This window comes from Cajanus cajan, chromosome 5 (assembly GCF_000230855.2).
Source record: "Cajanus cajan strain Asha chromosome 5, NIPB_CcT2T_4, whole genome shotgun sequence".
Classification (NCBI taxonomy): Eukaryota; Viridiplantae; Streptophyta; class Magnoliopsida; order Fabales; family Fabaceae; genus Cajanus; species Cajanus cajan.
The window spans coordinates 2,930,051-2,949,865 of record NC_138521.1 but is presented as its reverse complement, the minus strand read 5'-3'; positions in this window follow the sequence as shown (position 1 = coordinate 2,949,865).

Below are 19,815 nucleotides of genomic sequence, written 5' to 3'. Positions count from 1 at the left end.
ATTTATAATAAATTATTTATAAAAATAAATGGTATATATTTAAATATATATAAATTATATTTAAAATGTGTATAAATAATTTTTTTAAATATATAATTTATATTTTAAATTTATAATAAATAAATTTTTAATAATCTCTACGTAAAAATTGTTACTGATTGCATCGTCATCAATATCACGGAAGATACTAAAATTTATTAAAATATATTTTTAAAAGGTGTTGTTGTATTTCATAATGATACATATTTAGTTTTTTAATAGTGTAATTATAGATTATTGTTATACTTGATTTTTTTATTTATTTTAAAATGGTGTTATTGTAATTCACAACGATAGTCTTTTTTCTAAATTGTGTAGGTATGAATTATAGTTATATTCTCTTATTTTATTTTTTAAAACTCTCATCTTGAAACATAAAATATTAAAATTCATTATTAATATATAAATAATATAGGAGAATTTGAACGTAAAATTTAATTAAAATATTGTACATACTAATATCTTAAAAAAAATTATGATTAAAAATCGTGAGTTATAGTGCATGCATGAGATTATAGTAGACTTTTATTTTAAAAATCATAATTGAAGTGATAAGTCTTTTTGTATTTCCTGCTTCTGAAGAAAAGTACGAGAGTGACAACGTATGTGATAGTGTAAAATAAATAAAAGTGTAATTATAGCCTACATTTACAAAATTAAAATAAATAAATAAAAGTTAAATAATAAAAAGGTGAATGTAACTATAGCCTACAACTACATGTACACGCCATTCAAAGAGTCATTGTGTATTACAACAACACCATTAAAAAGTTAATAAAAAAAAAGGAGAGTATAGATGTATTCTACAACTACACTATAAATAAATGTTAAAAAAATGTCATTGTGGATTACAATACATTTTTAAAAAATATATATATTTTAATAGGTTGTAACATACTACATCATTGATGTAAAAGTCGTTACAGTGAGTAGTATCATTATAAATTATAGTAACTTTTACATTAGTACTGTGTTATACTCAAAATTTGTCAATTTTTTTTTAAATGATAATAAAAATTGATAGGTGTCATTAGTGTTGTTAGGTTGATTAGTGATCTCCAATGGTCACCCTCAAATGATAAATTGCTTCTGACCAGTCTTACTTTGATGAAAAATATTAAAATAATCTACCTTACAATGCTAAAAAGCCCATTATTTATGTGCCATGAAATTATTTTTAAATTCTTCAATGATATATATATATATATATATATATATATATATATATATAACCTATTGTTATCCTAACTAATGTCAAGTATCACGATCGATTTCAACAAAAAGGAGTACATGATATGCGGGGACCAAACAATTCTTTCTATAAAATGCTTATAAGCATATATTTATTATTATCTCTTGCATTTTTTATATTTACTCGATGTGTTTGTATCTAACTAATATTCTATTTGTTGATTGGTTATTACAAGACAATTAATGAGAGGAGAGGACAAACTTTTTATTACAATATTAACAAATATCAAAATATCATATATAAAATATATTTATCAAAATATTATATTTATTATTTATGTTAAGAAATTGGTTTTTCACCAACCAATTTCTCACCTTAATTTTTCACATATATATAGAAGTTATTGGTTCACTAGTAGCCAATATTTCTTTATTACAATTTTTTTTACAATATTATTTCTTTTATAATATTGTTACTTTTTATATAATATATAATTTATATTTAATTTGTTAACTTAAATATTAGTTAATAAATAGTAAATATAATATCTTATTAAATATATTTCAAGGCATGATATTTTGATAAATTAATTATTTTTTGTGATATTGTAATAAAAAAAGTCGAGAGAGAATATGATATAAGATTGAGATTTCATTAATGATAGACAAAATTTTTATTACAATCAAGAAAGTTATTAAAAATAACTTGAATTATGGAATATATGTTAAAATTTAATAATTAATTCCTAAATCACCAATATCATCTAGAAATGCATTAAAACATATTAGATCATCAATTTAAAAAAAAATTAAATGATAGAATTTATTGACCTAGCACAGCAATTGTACCAACTTGTTTTTCATCATATTTGAATAAACATTTTATAATGATATAACACTACTCTATAATTAACTCGTCAAAATTATATAAATTAGTCGTCTAATGACATAAGACTTAAGTAACATGTTGAATGAGAATAGAGACCTCCCATTACATATTAATTAATAGCTCAATCCAGCATACGCTAATCAAAATAAAATTTCAATACAACTCCATCGATCAAATAATTTGATGATATAATAATAATAATTATTAATCATAATTAATATATTAATAATCAAATAATATTTTAAAAAATGGTTAATGTTAATCATACAAGTAGATTAATTAAATATAACTAATCTAACAATATTGACACATGGTGACATTTTATATTTTTTTAATCAACATTACTGGTGATTTGTGTAATAATTGTGACATCTTACAAAGAGGGGTGTAAACTAATGCATTAAGCCACTTTAGACATACATAAATAATCTCGAGTAGGTAGTGAAATTTTTAATATATTTTTTGATAAATAATTTTTTAAATAACACTAATTTGTCCAAAATCCCGAAAAGACTTTTGTTTGTGGTTACAATCTAGTTGTCGTGTCTGTGTGTCGATGGCAAAAAGTACTAACAGGACTTCCATTGAATAATGAGATGGATAGCTCAACTACAACTGTAATGCATAGCCACAATTCATGATGAAGGTCACTATTCGAGCTGGCATGTTGAAGACCAAATAATTATACATGAGGTGAAATCATAAATTTCTCGTTAAAATTAAAATAAAAAAGGAAAGGAGAAATATGTGAGGGATTCAACCAAAATCGAACCATTTCTTTATGAATTGTTATGTTTTGTTTCGTGGTATGTTGCATTTGGTAAAGATGTACTCGTATGTTTGAATCATGGGGAAAATGCCTTCTAAAAATTTAATTATTAGATTATATAAATTTAATTATTAGATTATATAATATAATTAGCCCTCTGTTTATGGTGGAAAACGTTCAGAGGTTCTTTTTATTCGAACTAGCATACGGACATTATTCCAATTTAGGCATTTAACGTATTTTTACGGAATGAAGTACGGAGCAATTACCATACAGTAAAGTATTTTTAATGATTAACCGTTGTTACGCGTTCGTCAATAATTACCAGAAAATGATATGCATGTACATAAATGCGTAGAGAAATAGAATGGACAATAGAGATACTGGCAATACATATCATCATTCACAGTATTCAACCTATTACAACATTTTAACATTTGAGTACTTCCAAACAACGATTGAATGAAAAAAAAAGTTACGCTAAAGAAAGCTACGCTAGTTCTAATCCTAAAAAGAGAAAATACAAATGGCCGAGAAGTGATCATACCCAAAGATAATTCCTCGCATGGAAGTCATATGTGCAGGCAGAGAATGCTTTAGAATCTGGTTAAAGTATGAGTTTTCCGACCTCGTAAAAGACTGAAATTGGTCTATTTATAGAGCTTCTCGAGAACAGTTTTCTTTTACGTGCAAGCATCGTGGGTGGGTAACTGCTTTTCCTATCAGCTACGTGCCCGTAACTTCCCATAACCGCCTATCCCACGTGTTTTTTATCGTTTCGATTATTTTTTCATAACTGCTCTACTTCCCTGTTTAGGATGTCCATAAAAACTTCCATTTCGAGTAATCTTTGCTTTCTTATTCGACCATACCTCGAACACAAACAAATAGGGCTTCTCACATATTCTCAACATGTGTCAACTTAATCTTCTCCTGAGTAACTGTCAATTACCACTTTTCGACTTTTGCTATTTTCGATCAATCTCAACAAATGCCCCCCTAGGAATTCAATCTTGATGCACTTATCCATAAGAAAGATTGGAATTCCTATTAGGATTAATTTTCGATTCTTCATGACTGATATCAACTAGTGGCTTGATATTTCTTCGATGAAAACCTAGTCCCCTATTTAATGCAAATGACCGTTTGATGGGACATTGATTACCCCGACGGCGCGTGCTCACGTGGCTCTATAAGTTTGTCTTATGATAATGACCGTTTTGGTTGTTGTTACGAATTTCGGTTTCAATTTTGAATTATTTTGACAAACCCGTTTCACTTTAGGCTCACCAACGCGTCAAAACCCTATTTTTTACCCAGAGTCAAATCACTTTTACCATTCTGTGCTTTCTTTCCTTCGCACCCAAGCTTCCTTGCCCAACTCTTTCTCTGGTTCTTGGTTCTTGGTATTATCGTTCTTCTTCTATCTTCTTCGTTCTCAAACTCCTTGCTTGCGTTTATCAATGGCCTCCTCTGCTGCATCATCTTCTGCTTCCGTAGCATCAGTAATCTCTCCGGTCTTGGCCTCTGCATCCTCTCCAACTATGGCTTCTGCGTCTTCCCCCACTGTGGCTTCTACATCGTTCCCCACGCTGGCTACTACGACATCTCCTGCTGCGACGGCGACTGCAACCTCTACTCAGTCTATTTCGTTGTTGGTAAGCAATACGCAAGCGTGTACTGTTCCTGAGAGCTATGAGACCTTTGTTCCCATTCCTGGCATGGAGGAAGCCAGCCTCAAGATTTACAATTCTCAGGTACTTCTTCCCTTCTCTCTTGAGAACGATAATATACATGCTTTCTTAGGGCCATTTGTTGGTCAAAATAAGAAAAAATTTGGCAATACCCTGTTACCTGAGGGCTCATCTACTTTACCCTTTATTCATTCGCCAAAGATAGATCTTTCTTTGTTTAAAGACACCACCAAGATTTTTAGAGCCTTTCCTCCCGTAAAAAATAGACATTTAGAATGGCTGCTTCGTGTGGAAAAGGAGATGAGTTCGTCATGGGTCGAGACTGGTATCTTTGAGTTTATTCAGCTTGCAAAATTTGACTTACACCTATTCGACCCACAGATGCTTTTGTCTGCGAACTTTTTCTGGAACAGAGAGACGCGAGCTTTTGAGTTTCCCTGCGAGTTCGTTGGCCCCACATTACTGGACATTGCTGCAATAACTGGTTTAACCCCTTTAGGAGACCGATTCCACCCTGATGTCTTCGAGGATGAAATTTCGATGAACGAGCTTTCTATCACATGGGATAAGAAGACATATCTGGCCTTCATTAATGCCCATGTAGAGCAACCTGGGACCCCTGTTTCCCCTTCTGAACATATTGCTTTTTTAATGTACTGGTTGTCTGCTTGCGTTTTTTGCACTCCTTCACTGCAGGTTCCCAAATACTATTTCACTCTCGCTCAAGCCTTACATCTAAAGAAGAAGATTTGTTTGAGTAAGCTCTTGCTGGCCTCCTTATATGCCTGTCTCGACGAAGCTTCGGAGAGCCTCTTTCGAGAAAATGGCCCTCGAAATCTCTCTGGACCATTGTGGCTGCTTCAATTATGGCTTAATGCCATTTTCGAAAACAAACTATCTCTAACTTCCGCTTACTCTCCTTCTTGTGACCTCGAGGGTGCTCGACTAACCACCTTAACCCCTCGAAAGCGATCAGTTGATAACTTTGCCACGTATATTGCTGCCATTCTTAGCTTCACTGACTTTCATGAAGATCTAGCTCCTTTTATTCGACCTACCTTGGCGGGTCCATCTTGGCTTCGACAAAATAATCAAGCTTGGAATATCACATCAGCTTCTGTCGAGATATGGGCTGGATTTCTATCCTGGGACGTGATTATGTCTGGTATGAGGCAAAAAGATGTTAGGATTTATCCCTACCAGCCTCAACTGTTTGCTCGCCAATTTGGTCTTTATCAGATGAAGCATCTTCCCTTACGGAGAAAAGAAAGTATTGACTTTGACCTCTGTGTCGACACGGGAAACTATGAGGAAGTTTTACAGTTTATTCTTCGACCTAACAAGGAACTTCGAATCACCTCATGTCGTTTCTCCCCTTCTTTCTTAGTTTCAAGATGTTACCTTCGTTGGTGGTGTACATATCATATAGATAAACTTCTTGATTTTGAATCATTCTTAAAAAAGCTGATTAACTCTCCTCTCTCTTGTTCACAGGGGCCCAAGAAATCAGGTACTTTCAAGAATCAAACTATAATTTATCAATTCGAACAATTTTTTAAGGTTTGTTATCGACCTGACAATGTGCATCGAACCATCTTTGACGCTTCGGTCTCGTTATCGAAAATGGTACAAAGGAACATCCGCTCAAAAAAGGTAATAAACCCTCGAGGTAAAACTGATTTCGAAAGATTTTGTCCAAAATACATACCTCCTCTTCCAAATGCTCTTTTTGGTTTAGTTAAACATTTATCTCACCCTCCTTGGGTGAAGACACTCGACCCTTTTTACCTTGAGCGCAAAGAGATTCCTGTAAAGAATCGAGTTACCTATGCGAGATGTTCCGTGTATGATTTTCCTCGAAGCAAATGGTGGTCACTATGTTGGGTCAATAACATTAACCCTCCTCCTAGTAAATAACTTTAGCCGAAACCCTTTCTCGAATTTAGATTTGTACTTATCTCATCTTCCTCTTCCAAATTTTCTTTTTTGTTTTCAGCTGCCATTCCTCAACGTGTTCCACAACATGTTGAGCAGACTCCCAATTGGGAGAGTGATGACGACGAGGATGATGCCAAAGAGTCATCCAAAAAGGGTCGAAAAAGAAAAACCGTTGCTGAAAAGGTTTCCTTACGCTCCAACGTACAAATCTCTTCGATTTCACTCTTTATCGAGATTCTTATGGTATATTACTTTCCCTTTTTGGACTCTTGCTTTGCAGAGTATCGAAACCTTCAAGAAACAAAAAATGGGCTCAGACAGTACTAAAACTGTAAGTAATTCGCCTCACCTTTCGACTTTTGTAATGTCGCATTCTTTCTTGAGTTTTTTAATAATAGAAATGATTTTTGCTTTCAGGTCTCGACCACTAAAAAAACCAGATAGAGGGAAAGGGAAAATGGTTGTTTCTCTTTCCAAGAAGACTCAGAAGCCTCCAACTGTGAAGCTTCTTCAAGATGCTATGAAATCGGTGCCTAAGGTATTTTCTTTCTTTCGACTAGACTCCTTTATGTAGACATTTACGAAATGCTCTAAGTTCTTTATCCATTCATAGGGTGTCAAAATCATCCCCATTGACTCTTCTCGAGAAATGTCTAGAGATATTCCTCCTGTCGCCGAGACAACCCAGCAGGTTCGCTTCTCTAATTCTTGCCTTTTATGAACTTCCATCCAACCTTCTAATTACTTAATTTGTTTACAGCTGGACCTGCCTCAGTTGAACGTTGCTGAGATTGCTTCTGTAGTGGCTTCAATAGAAGTCCCTCCCCAGGTCGAAGGGAACAAGGTTGCTGAATCTGGACCCTTGACAACTCCGAAGACCATACAAGATTCTGATCAAGGTGAACCCTCTTTCGAGTTGCAACCCCCCTTGAGTCCGAACAAGGGTATATTTCTTTCACCTTTGTATTCTTATCTTGACTCTTAATGAAACCAACTTATATATTTTCCATTTATACAGGTTCGACCGAGTCACCTCGACCTTTCACTGCTTCCCCATCAACTCAAGGAGGTGCTACTTCTTCTGTTCAAGGCCTTTCTTCAATTCCTTCTCCTGACTTGGATTTGATGAGCTTATTTAACGATGAAGATGAAGATATTAACAGTATCTTCGAGGTCTTGGATAATTGGACAAGTGGTCCTTCGGAGTCGGAAAAAGAAAAAGTTAAGGTTGTCGAGGAAATTTCTGAGACTCCATCATATCAGCCTCTACTTGACTCTTTTCGATCAAAGGCGTATGTCGAAGATCTTGACCAGACCTTCCTTATTCCTGACTTCAAGACAGAGGTTGAACAGATGATAGAGGATCTATTATCTTACCCGAATCTTCCTCCTGAAGTCCATTCTAAGCTGCAAGAATTTGTCCAACCCTTCAACCTCGCATGGGACCTTCGGTCTCAATGGTCCAACGCGTTTCAAGAAGTAGCTCATGTCGAGATTGAAAGCGAAGAGGACCGTGTTAAACTTGAGGAGCTCCGAGATGACCTGGTTGCGATCAAAGGCTCAACGGTGGAGATGATTTCTTCTTTGCAACAACTGCAACAAGAAGAGAAAGATATAGAAACCACGATCAAGTCTCTGCAACATGAGTTAGAGAAGGCTCGTTCAAAGAAGGATGCCATCAAAGTCCAAAGCCAAGAGATCAAGCAGCGCCAAACAAGTCTGAAAGAGGAGGGCAAGGTCATATCCTCCCGACTCGCGAAAACCTTGGAGGCTCAGTGTTCTTATCGAAGGAAAAGTTTGGATGAGGCTTATAAGGCTTTTAAAGATTTCAAGTCCAAGTTTTGTAATAATTAGATTTTTCAATCTTGATTTCTTGAATTTCTCTTTGGCTTGTAGTGAACAACTATTTAACATTCTGCTCTCTCATGAAAGTGTTTCAAATATTTTCCATTTATAACTTTGTTCACATTTGAATCGATTTCTTTAATCACATATGCGTTTTTTGAATATACTTGCTCGATTATAAAGGGACCTTCCCAATTAGGAGACCACTTTCCAAAGTGTCGAGATTTTTAATCCATGGGAAGAATCACTTTTAACACCAAGTCACCAACTCGAAAACTACGTGCTTTGACTCTCTTATTGTATGATTTCTCGACTCTTTCCTTTTGTTGAACAAGGTATTGTAATGCTATTAATCTTTCTTCCTCTAAAGAAGCCAATTCATCATACATTAAATTCCAATAATCCTCCGTAGGTAACTCGTTTTGTTTCTGTATATGAATTGATTGCAAATTAATATCTATGGGAAGAATAGCCTCGTGCCCATACACCAGTTTATACGGGGTAGTTTTTGTAGCGTCTCTCGGAGAATTTCTGTAAGCCCATAGTATTTGGACAAGAGTCTCATGCCAGTTTCGAGGCCTGTTCGAGATATTGATTAAGCCAATCACTACTTTATTAGCAGCTTCCACTTGACCATTTGCTTGTGCATAATATGGTGTTGAAGTTATTAACTTAATCCCTCTCGATTGGGCATATTGAGCAAATTTTCGACCTGTAAATACTGTACCTTGATCTGTAGTGATTGTTTGAGGGATCCCAAACCTTGTGATAATATGATCTTCCACAAAATCAATTATATCTTTTTGCTCGACTTCTTTTAATGGAATAGCTTCAACCCATTTCGTAAAATAATCAATGGCCACTAATATATACTTGTGGTTTTTCGAGGATGGTGGATGTATTTTCCCTATAATGTCAATTGCCCACCCTCGAAATGGCCAAGGCTTAATGATCGAATGTAACTCACTTGCAGGTACTTTTTGTATTGGTCCATGTTTTTTACACTCTTCACAGCTTCGTGCGAACTGGATACAATCCTTAAACATAGTTGGCCAATACAAACCTTTTCTCGACAAAACCCATTTCACTTTTTCACCTGCTTGATGTGCTCCACAAATGCCTTCATGTATTTCTGCCATAGCTATATAACTCTCGTGAGTTCCAAGGCACTTGAACAAAATTCCATCGAAACCCTTTTTATACAATTCATTGTTCAACAAGACATAATTAAGAGCTTGTAGTTTGATCCTTCTTTCGACCTTTATATTGGGATTTTGCAAATATTCGATCAATTTGCTCCTCCAATCTAGTTGACTCGAGGAACCAACACTCATAATCTCTCGATGCTCCATCAATTCATTTTCTGTATGAATTAAATACTCAAGACACTCTTTACTTAATTTATACCCTGAGGCTGTTTGAGCCAACTCATTTGCAATGGCATTCGAGTTCTGAGGAATATGTTATAGCTCAGCTTCATCAAAAGCATTAAATAACTGCACAGCTCGAGTTTTGAATTCAATTAACTTTTCGTTTAAACACTTATACTCTTGCGTTAATTGTTTGATGACTAATTGTGAATCACCTCGAACTGATACGTTTCTAGCACCTAACTCTTTGAGGATTTCGAGTCCCGTTATTAATGCCTGATACTCGGTTTCATTGCTCGAGTATCCCTTGTATGTTTTAAATGATAACTTAGTCGGGACCCCTCCGGGAAAGATGATTAAAAGACCTATTCCAGTGCCTAATTCGTGTTTCGAGCCATCGAAATATAATTGCCAAGGCTTGGAGGTTAGGTAATTAACTTCTTCAGTTTCATTTGAATGGTCTGCAAGAAAATCTGCAATTATTTGTCCTTTTGTTGCTTTTAGCGGCTCGAAAGTTAATGAGCATTCAGTTAACGCGAGTGCCCATTTGCCGACTCGAGAATGTAACACAGGTTTGCATAACATATATTTAATGACATTACTTCGACAAAATATTACAACATCACGAGTCCTAATGTAGTACTTCAACTTTGTACAAGCAACATAAAGACTTAGACATAATTTCTCTAAAGGGGTATATTTAAGCTCTGCTCCTACTAACATTCGACTTAAATAGTAAATGACTCTCTCGATGCCATTTTCATCATCTTGCGCCAGCATGCCCGCAATAGTCGAATCATTAGCTGAAATGTACAACTTCAGTTGCTTGCCTTCAGAGATTGGTGCAAGCACTGGAGGATGAGCCAAGTAATCTTTGATATCATCGAACGCTTTCTGGTGCTCTTCATCCCATCAAAATTCTTGCTCCTTTTTTAAGCGTACAATAGGAGAAAATACTTTAGTTTTACCAGACAAGTTCGATATGAATCTTCGCAGAAAGTTTACTTTACCTAGGAGAGATTGAAGTTCCTTCTTGTTCGATGGAGGTTTAGTCTCCATGATAGCCTTCGTCTTGTTTTGATTTACTTCAATTCCTTTCTGGTGTATGAGAAACCCCAGAAATTCTCCTGCTGTAACACCAAAAGCACATTTTAGTGGATTCATTTTCAAACCATGTTTTCTCATTCTCTCGAAAGATAATTTTAAATGGCTTAGGTGATCCTCTTTTTGTTTCGACCCAACAATTATGTCATCAATATATACTTGTACAAACTTACCAATTAGATCATGGAATATTAAATTCGTTGCCCTCTGATAAGTAGCACCAACATTTTTTAGTCCAAATGGCATCATCACCCATTCATAGACGCCTAAGGCACCTGGATATCGAAAAGCAGTTTTCGACACATCGTTAGCTGCAATATAAATTTGGTTATACCCAGAATAACCATCAAACAAACTCATAATTTCATTACCTGCAGCGGCATCTATCATAGTTTCAGCAATGGGCATAGGGTACTCATCCTTGGGAGTTGCCATGTTGAGATCTCGAAAGTCAATATAAACTCTGAGTTTCCCGTTTTTCTTTATAACTGGCACTATATTCGAGATCCAGTCAGGGTATCTCGAAGTTCTGATGAACTTTGCCTTCAGCAATCTCTCAATTTCCCCCTTGATTTTCTCGATCACTTCAGGAGCAAATCTTCGAGGACTTTGCTTCACGGGTTTCTTTCCTGGGATCATTGGTAGCCTATGCTCCACCAATTCTCAATCTAGTCCTGGCATTTCATCATAATCCCATGCAAAGCAATCTTTGTATTCATGCAAAATTCGAATTATCTCCTCTTTCAGCTCCCCTTGCAAGAACTTGCTAATGTAAGTGACTCGCTTATTTTCGACGGTTCCCAGATTAATCTCTTCGAGAGGATCTTGGGATTCTAACTTATGTTCTTCATTAGCGGCCCTTTCGAACCCCAAGGGTGAATCATCGAAAATACAGTCCAGTTTGAGTTCTAGCTCTTGCTCTTTACCTTCTTTTGTCTTCTCGACCTCTAGGTCTATTTTTTCTTTTTGCTTTTCATTTTTATCTGAGACTCCTTGGTCCCTTTGATTTTCTGTTTTTTGTTTTTCTTCATTCTTCTTTTCGATTTCGAAGTCTTTTCCCTTCCTCTTTTGTTTTTCTTTCCTTATTGACTCGAAATCCGTCCCCTCTTTTTTTTTTGTTTTTCTTCGGCCAAAATGGCCGTGCTAACCTCATTGTCAAATTGATCTTTCTCGGCCAAGTTGGCCATTTGATCGGCCACATAGGCCGATATTCGAGCTAAGAAGCTCGAGTAAGGATCTTCTTCCTTCATTCATCCAGTGGAGCCGAATTCTTTTCGGCTCGAATCACGAATCCTCTCTTCACGTCCCAACAAAAGGTTTTCTTGACGCCTTCCTCTTCATCCATCACCCCAGAATTGTAGGCGTCGAATGGTTTGGTCTTGGCAAATGCTGTCAGTTGTTGATCAGCAAAATACATGCCAACTTCATAAGTCTTCTGATCAGCCTCGAGAACCTCCAACCCTTCATCTTCATTCCAGAAGAAAATCCTCTGGTGAACCGTGGAAGGAACAACACCTACCCCATGTATCCATTCTCGACCTAGCAGGACATTAAAATTCACCTTCGATGGCGTCACTATAAACATAGTAGTCCTCTTCACACTCCCAATCTGCACATCCAACAAAATCATACCTTCAGGGTGTGAGGACTTTCCTGCGTAGTCCGATATCATGATGTTGTGAGGCTTTAAGTCAGCCAGAGATTTCCCAAACCTTTTCAACATTGTTTTGGGCAGGATATTCACAGCGGCGCCTCCATCGACTAAAACCTTATTCACTTCCTGCCCCTCAATCATCAAAGTTAGCAACAGGGGCTTGAGGTGTCCTTTCATTTCCTCAGTGGGAGAGTCAAACACAGCTGAGTTGAATTTGGGTACAACCCTTGAGATTTGATTGACCCATATAATCTTGGACTCATAATTGAGGTCCTCGAAGACGTCTTCCCTGTTGATATCCTCTTGTTCATTCACGGATTCCATAGCACCAGCATACTCCGAAGGTAAAATGGAAACTACCCAGCAAATATCTTCTAGAGAATCCTCGAAACTACCCAGCTTTTCAGCTTTGTAATTCTTCATCATTTCTGACTCCTCGAAATCCTTAGCCGCTGCCCTATCGAAGACGGCACTGCATTGAGGACACAACATGACCTCTTTATCAGCTTCTTTTTTCTTCGACAGAAACTCCACCAGACTATCCTCTTCCTTTGGGTATATAGGTTCTTGCTCTTTAGCAAAGTCCTCCATTAACTCCTCGAGCTTCTCGTCAGAAATAGGTTCAATGCTATCATCGTCCTCAGCAGCAACATCCACCATGTTGATGGGCATCGAAACTGGTTCAACGTAGCCAGTATGGGCAGCAAATGGATCAACATCCACCTTCATTTCCTTTTCTTCAAAAGCCAGGCGACCATCAGTAATCGCCTTCTCGATGAAATTCCTGAAACGCACACAACTGTTAGTCCAATGTCCATACATATTATGATATTTACAGAATCTCTTTCATTTTCTTTGCTCGAAAGGTAGAATTTTATGATTGAGTATAATCTGTTTATCTTTTAACAAGATATCGAATATCTTTTCTGCCTTACTCACATCAAAACTATATTTCTTAGTCGAATTCCCTTCTACATTATCTCCCGGTTTTAACATTTGACACCGATACGTAGGACCAGGACGCAATTCTGCTAAGTTAACCTCAAAATCTTCAGTCGAAATCTCGTAATTAGAATCGTCACTGAGCTCGGAATTTTCTAAATAAGATACTTTCTCTTTTCAAACAAATCTATCAAATTTTCTTAACCTCTCTTTTTCTAGCTTAATTTGTTCGATTCTTCTCACCTTTTCGGCTAACTGGGCCATATCTCTCAACTGTTCATTTACTAATTTTTTGCGTATTGAGAAATCTAACCCTGTTGCTGCGATCCTAACTAATTCATGTTCAGGTATATTAGTATAACATCGAGATTTCAATTGCCTGAACCTATTTAAATAATCATCTAAAGTTTCCTGGTTTTCCCTCTTAATGTTCATTAGATCGACTATACTCACTTTCATTTCTTCTCGGAATAAATGTTCATGGAAACTACCTTCTAACAACCCAAGTGTGTATCGAATTAGGGGGCAGGGTTGTGAACCATGTAAAGGCATGCTTAGTCAGTGAACTTGGAAAATATTTCATTTTTAAATACTCATTATTTGCCAGATCCCCACATTCGACCCCATACCTAGCTATATGTTCGACGGTTGACTCAGTTAACTCTCCTGCGAATTTTGAAAACTTTGGCACTTTTATTCCTCTGGGTAATTCTACTTGAGTTATATAATCCGGGAAGGCTGACACAAAGTAGGGGCGTTCATTTCGACCCACATCGAATCCATGTCTATTGAGTATCCTCTCTACCATTTGGTCTAAGTCATCCTGTGGGTTTCTATTAGGTCGAACTACGTTCTGGTGAAAATTCTCATGCCCCCCAGGATTTTCCATCTCATTCAGATTTTCACTCATGGCTCTCGAAGGTGACCCCTCACCTAATTTATCTCCAATTTTATTTATCAATTTATACAGAGGAGTCATAATATTATGCATTTGTGTTGACAACAAATTGACCATGTCATGATTACTGTGGTCCATTTGTTGTCGAAGAGCCATCATGGCTTGGTTACTAATACCCGTAGGTACATAACTCCCTGGTCGAATCAACGAACCCTCCTGACTTGTCCCTACATGTTGATATGGGTCTTGCATGACAAAACCCAAACCATTTGGCCCAGGGTTGTATCCCTGTGGGGATACGTGTACTTGTGGGTTTGTCCCTAAAAAAGGTATAGGCATTTCTACGTGTACAGGTTGGGTATTATGCCAATTTTGTGGCATGCCCCAGGGGTATTCTCGACTGACGTTAGTTAATTCCTTAGTCATATTAGTTTGCCTAGCCCCATGTTCAAGCCTAGGAACATTTTCGACTAAGATTGGGGACGATCCTGTTGCCCCCCTTGTCCCACTAGTCACATTATCGAGGTGAGGACTCTCTAGTTCTACATTAACATGGTTATCATTATTTGTTTCCCTCCTATTGCTAGCATTAGATGTAGACATAGTTCTTCCACTCCTAAGTCTCATACAACACGTGCACCTAAAACTAGTCCAATTATGTTCAATTTAAACGTGTCCCACCGGGCGTGCCAATTTGTTTATGGTGGAAAACGTTCAGAGGTTCTTTTTATTCGAACTAGCATACGGACAATATTTCAATTTAGGCATTTAACGTGTTTTTACGGAATGAAGTACGGAGCAATTACCATGCAGTAAAGTATTTTTAATGATTAACCGTTGTTACGCGTTCGTTAATAATTACCAGATAATGATATGCATGTACATAAATGCGCAGAGAAATAGAATGGACAATAGAGATACTGGCAATACATATCATCATTCACGGTATTCAACCTATTACAACATTTTAACATTTGAGTACTTCCAAACAACGATTGAATGAAAAAGAAAGTTACGCTAAAGAAAGCTACGCTAATTCTAATCCTAGAAAGAGAAAATACAAATGGCCGAGAAGTGATCATACCCAAAGATAATTCCTCGCATGGAAGCCATATGTGCAGGCAGAGAATGCTTTAGAATCTGGTTAAAGTATGAGTTTTCCGACCTCGTAAAAGACTGAAATTGGGTCTATTTATAGAGCTTCTCGAGAACAGTTTTCTTTTACGTGCAAGCATCGTGGGTGGGTAACTGCTTTTCCTATCAGCTACGTGCCCGTAACTTCCCATAACCGCCTATCCCACGTGTTTTTTATCGTTTCAATTGTTTTTTCATAACTGCTCTACTTCCCTGTTTAGGATGTCCATAAAAACTTCCATTTCGAGTAATCTTTGCTTTCTTATTCGACCATACTTCGAACACAAACAAATAGGGCTTCTCACATATTCTCAACATGTGTCAACTTAATCTTCTCCTGAGTAACTGTCAATTACCACTTTTCGACTTTTGCTGTTTTCGATCAGTCTCAACACCCTCGTAAATGCTTTTTTAGACTCCCCACTTTAAAAATAATAATAAGGAAATGTTTGCTTTGGGATATCGTACTTTCATAAATATAATTTTATTTAGAGATTAGAATTTGTTAATTTAAGCAATTTAATATTTGTATTTCTTGATTAAGAATTGAAGTTCAATACTTGTTTTGAATACAAATTACAACTAAAAGTACTACTTTATTCTTATAAGTACTGATCTAGTGTAAAAGAGTTATGTCTTCTTAAAAAAAATTGAGTTTTTAATTATAAAATTCTAATTAAAAATTTTAGAAAAATTATAGAGACTTACAAATTAATTTAACTTATTACAGTTAAGAATGCTTTTTTTATAAGTATATTAATACCATCAAGATATTTCATGTCTCTGGTCTGGTTATTTTATTGAAATAAAAAATGTAAAAAGACAGACTGAGCTTGACTTAATACATGCTCTGTTTTATTTAAAAGAAAGTTGCAGTTATTAAAAGAAATAATGTAGAAATCGTAAATAAATGAGAGTTATTGTTATTAAAGGATAAATATATCTTAAGAAGAGTGAGAATCAAAAAATAGAATCTTTTTTATTTATTACTCTAGATGTAAAAATTTAAATAAAAAAAAAGTAATTGACTACATTTTAATATTTTAAAATTCAAAATAATTTAATCAAAATAAATAAAACTAAAAGTTATAAGTGTGATTGAAAATAATTTTTCATATTTATATAAGAATATCACTTTCTCATATAATAAAACTAAAATATGATAAAAGTACGATAAATTTAATCTTATTTAAAATATCAAACTAGATAACATTATTATATTATAAGATTTTATTTAATATAAGTTAATAAGATGCAATATAAATTATGTTAAAAAAATATAAAAAAAATTATTGTTTCATTAAAATTATATATAACTTTTTAAAAAAATATATTTAACTTCATTGTTTAAATTTTACAAACTAAAAAAAGTATAATTTTATATATTGTTTCATTGTTTTCACACCTTACATATCTACTAGATCGACAACTAAATTGAAATATCAATCTCTACCACATGATTTCTTAGATGTCACCACTTAGACTATAAAAGTCTAGTACCACTGTTAGGTATAATATAGGATCTACTATGACATTGACATGCATTAACCAAATCACTTATGAAATTAACTTACTAACTATCTCTATGATACCATGCACCTCTCCAGTAATCAGTGAAGGGTTATAGTCCTCAATTTTATACCTTACTCAAACATTGACTAGGGATCTAAAAGAGATTCTACATTTCACTCAAAGAGTTGTCGCCTACTCAAGGGGGGTTTCTCAACAATTGGTTTCCTAAAACGCTACACCAATATCTACACAATGAGATATTCAACTTTCAAAACATCATTTCCTCTATTCTTAAGTCAATTAACGTGTTTTAATGCATATAACATTCTTAACATCAATACCTCAACAATCATTATCTGTATATATTACTTTAGGTCAATGGATATAGAGATCTAACAACATTATTAATTCATAGCATATCAATGCATTTCAATAGTTCAACCATACAATCATATACATATATCATCCTATATCAATATATATAGAACAACACCACCAATTCAACATACAATATGCAATAGATTCACCTAACCTATCCATGTTCACCATTTAATCATATAAAATTTTTCAAAGTGATTCGTGCATGATGCCACACACCCTATGTCTAGCACCATGGGGAACACTTTCTCTCGCTCATGCCTAGCATCATACTACCCATGCCTAGCGCATATTAGGTAGAAACCCCTTAGGCCCTCACACCTAGCGTGGCATAGTTCCATGCTCAACCCAAATCAGCTTGAGACAATTCCCCCTTTTTATGCCTGGCGCCACTTCTTTGGTGTTTGACGCCAATTTAGGTAGAGTCAAACCTCTTACCTCACGTTTGACGCCATTTAAACCATGTTTGGCATCATTTTAACCCGAGACAATTCTCTCTCCTCATACCTAGCACCACCAATATTGTGCCCAATTTGAGCAAGACAAAGTACCCCTGATTGAAGTCACATTTGATGCCATGAAGGCATGCTCAAAGTGATAGTGTGTTCTACACATAATAAACCCACAAACCGTCTCAAACCACCTAAAACTCAACAAAATTTCCACATGCAATGCAACAAATCATTCATATAACTCATCAACAATTCACTCCATACTAAAAGGGAAACATGCAACAACAATTGAGATCAACTCATTCAAATTCCATACTCACATGCTTAAAGCACCAAAAAAGTCACCCTTTTCATCGTACTATCCGAAAATCCAACTCATAATCACATTTGATAACAAGCAAACCACTTACAACTCGTACCACTCATCAAGAACAAGCTTCTAACTTCCTTTACCTCGTATTTAAAGATAATGAGGAAAAAGGAAAAACAAGAAGAAATGACTCTGAGATAACCACGAAAGCTCCACACCAACTAAGATGTTTAGCTTGAATCTTGGCTTCTTCCAAGCTAACTAGTCATTAGGGAAAGAAAAGGAACCTCTCGATTCCATGGTCAGTCTTCGGTGGCCCATAACACCTCTCTTTAACTTTTCTCTAAATTTTGGAGTTATGAATTCATGAGGTTCATTCTTCAGAATTTGCTTTGTGTAATTCAACCTTCCCTAAGCCATCTCTCATGCACTTAAGCAATATCATTTATAACTTAAAATTGATGTTATCACAACTCTAACATCCACACTACAAAAGCTACAACAATAAAACAACATAAAATAAATTATTAATTACACATATATCTCAAATACACATAATTAAAAAAGTATGATGTTACATATTATAATATATTATATTATATGTGTTTTTTTATAATAATTATTATAAAATCAATAAATATTACTATATTTAATAATTTTTGATCGAATGAAAAAAATAATGTTAATTATTTCCATAACTATAGGTTATTAGATAACAATTGACTAGTGCTTGGTTTATTTTTATTCATTTTTAGGTTAAATATATTTTTAATCTCTATAAAATTAATAAGTTTTGATTTTGGTCTTTGTAATATTTTTTATCTCTTTAAAATTTATAATTTTTGTTTTAGTTTCTAGTATTATGTAATTATTTTTAACTACGTATGCTTTTATCACAAGATTAGGTGACAATTTTATGTAGCACACACAACTATCTATGACACCATTTCAACATGACATATCTAAAAAAAATTATAATTCTTTAAAATAAATGTTATCTATTTATTTAGAGAACGTTAAAATTAGTGATTTTAGAAAAATAAAAAATAAAAGAAAATTATTTTACAAAAATCAAATTCAAAATTTTAGATGGACGAAAAACAAAGAGAGAATTTTATAAAGACCAAAATTAAGACTCACTTATTTAACATGAATTAAAAATATATTTAAATTTATTTATTTATAAAAATCAATCATCCTATCTCTCCCCATTACCTTTTTTATTTTTGTAAACTTAATTATTTGGTGAAGGAAACCTTTATTAAATTTTTATTTTATTGCAAAATTTATATTTAATATTTTAATAAATAAAAACATTTTTCTCAATTTTTCTTGGTAATGTATTTATTATATATTACATTCGTATATTGGAATATTATAAAAATTATTTATTGATTTGAATTTTCCTATCACAACTATATATATATATTTATTTTTAAATTTTCTTTTTGGTCTTTTTGAATTATGTCACACAATATAGGATTTTATTTTATTTTTAAATTAAATATGAAAAAAAAATAATGGCAGAGTTATTTAGCCAAGTTTAAAATAAAAAGATATATGCATTATCAATTACTAAAAATTATTTGAAAGACACCAAATGAGATAGGAACCTAGGCAAAATCCCGTGTTAGCCTGTTAGGGCATGTCATTGTTTTAGTAATTGTTTTTAGTCTTTATATTTTTAAGATCATTT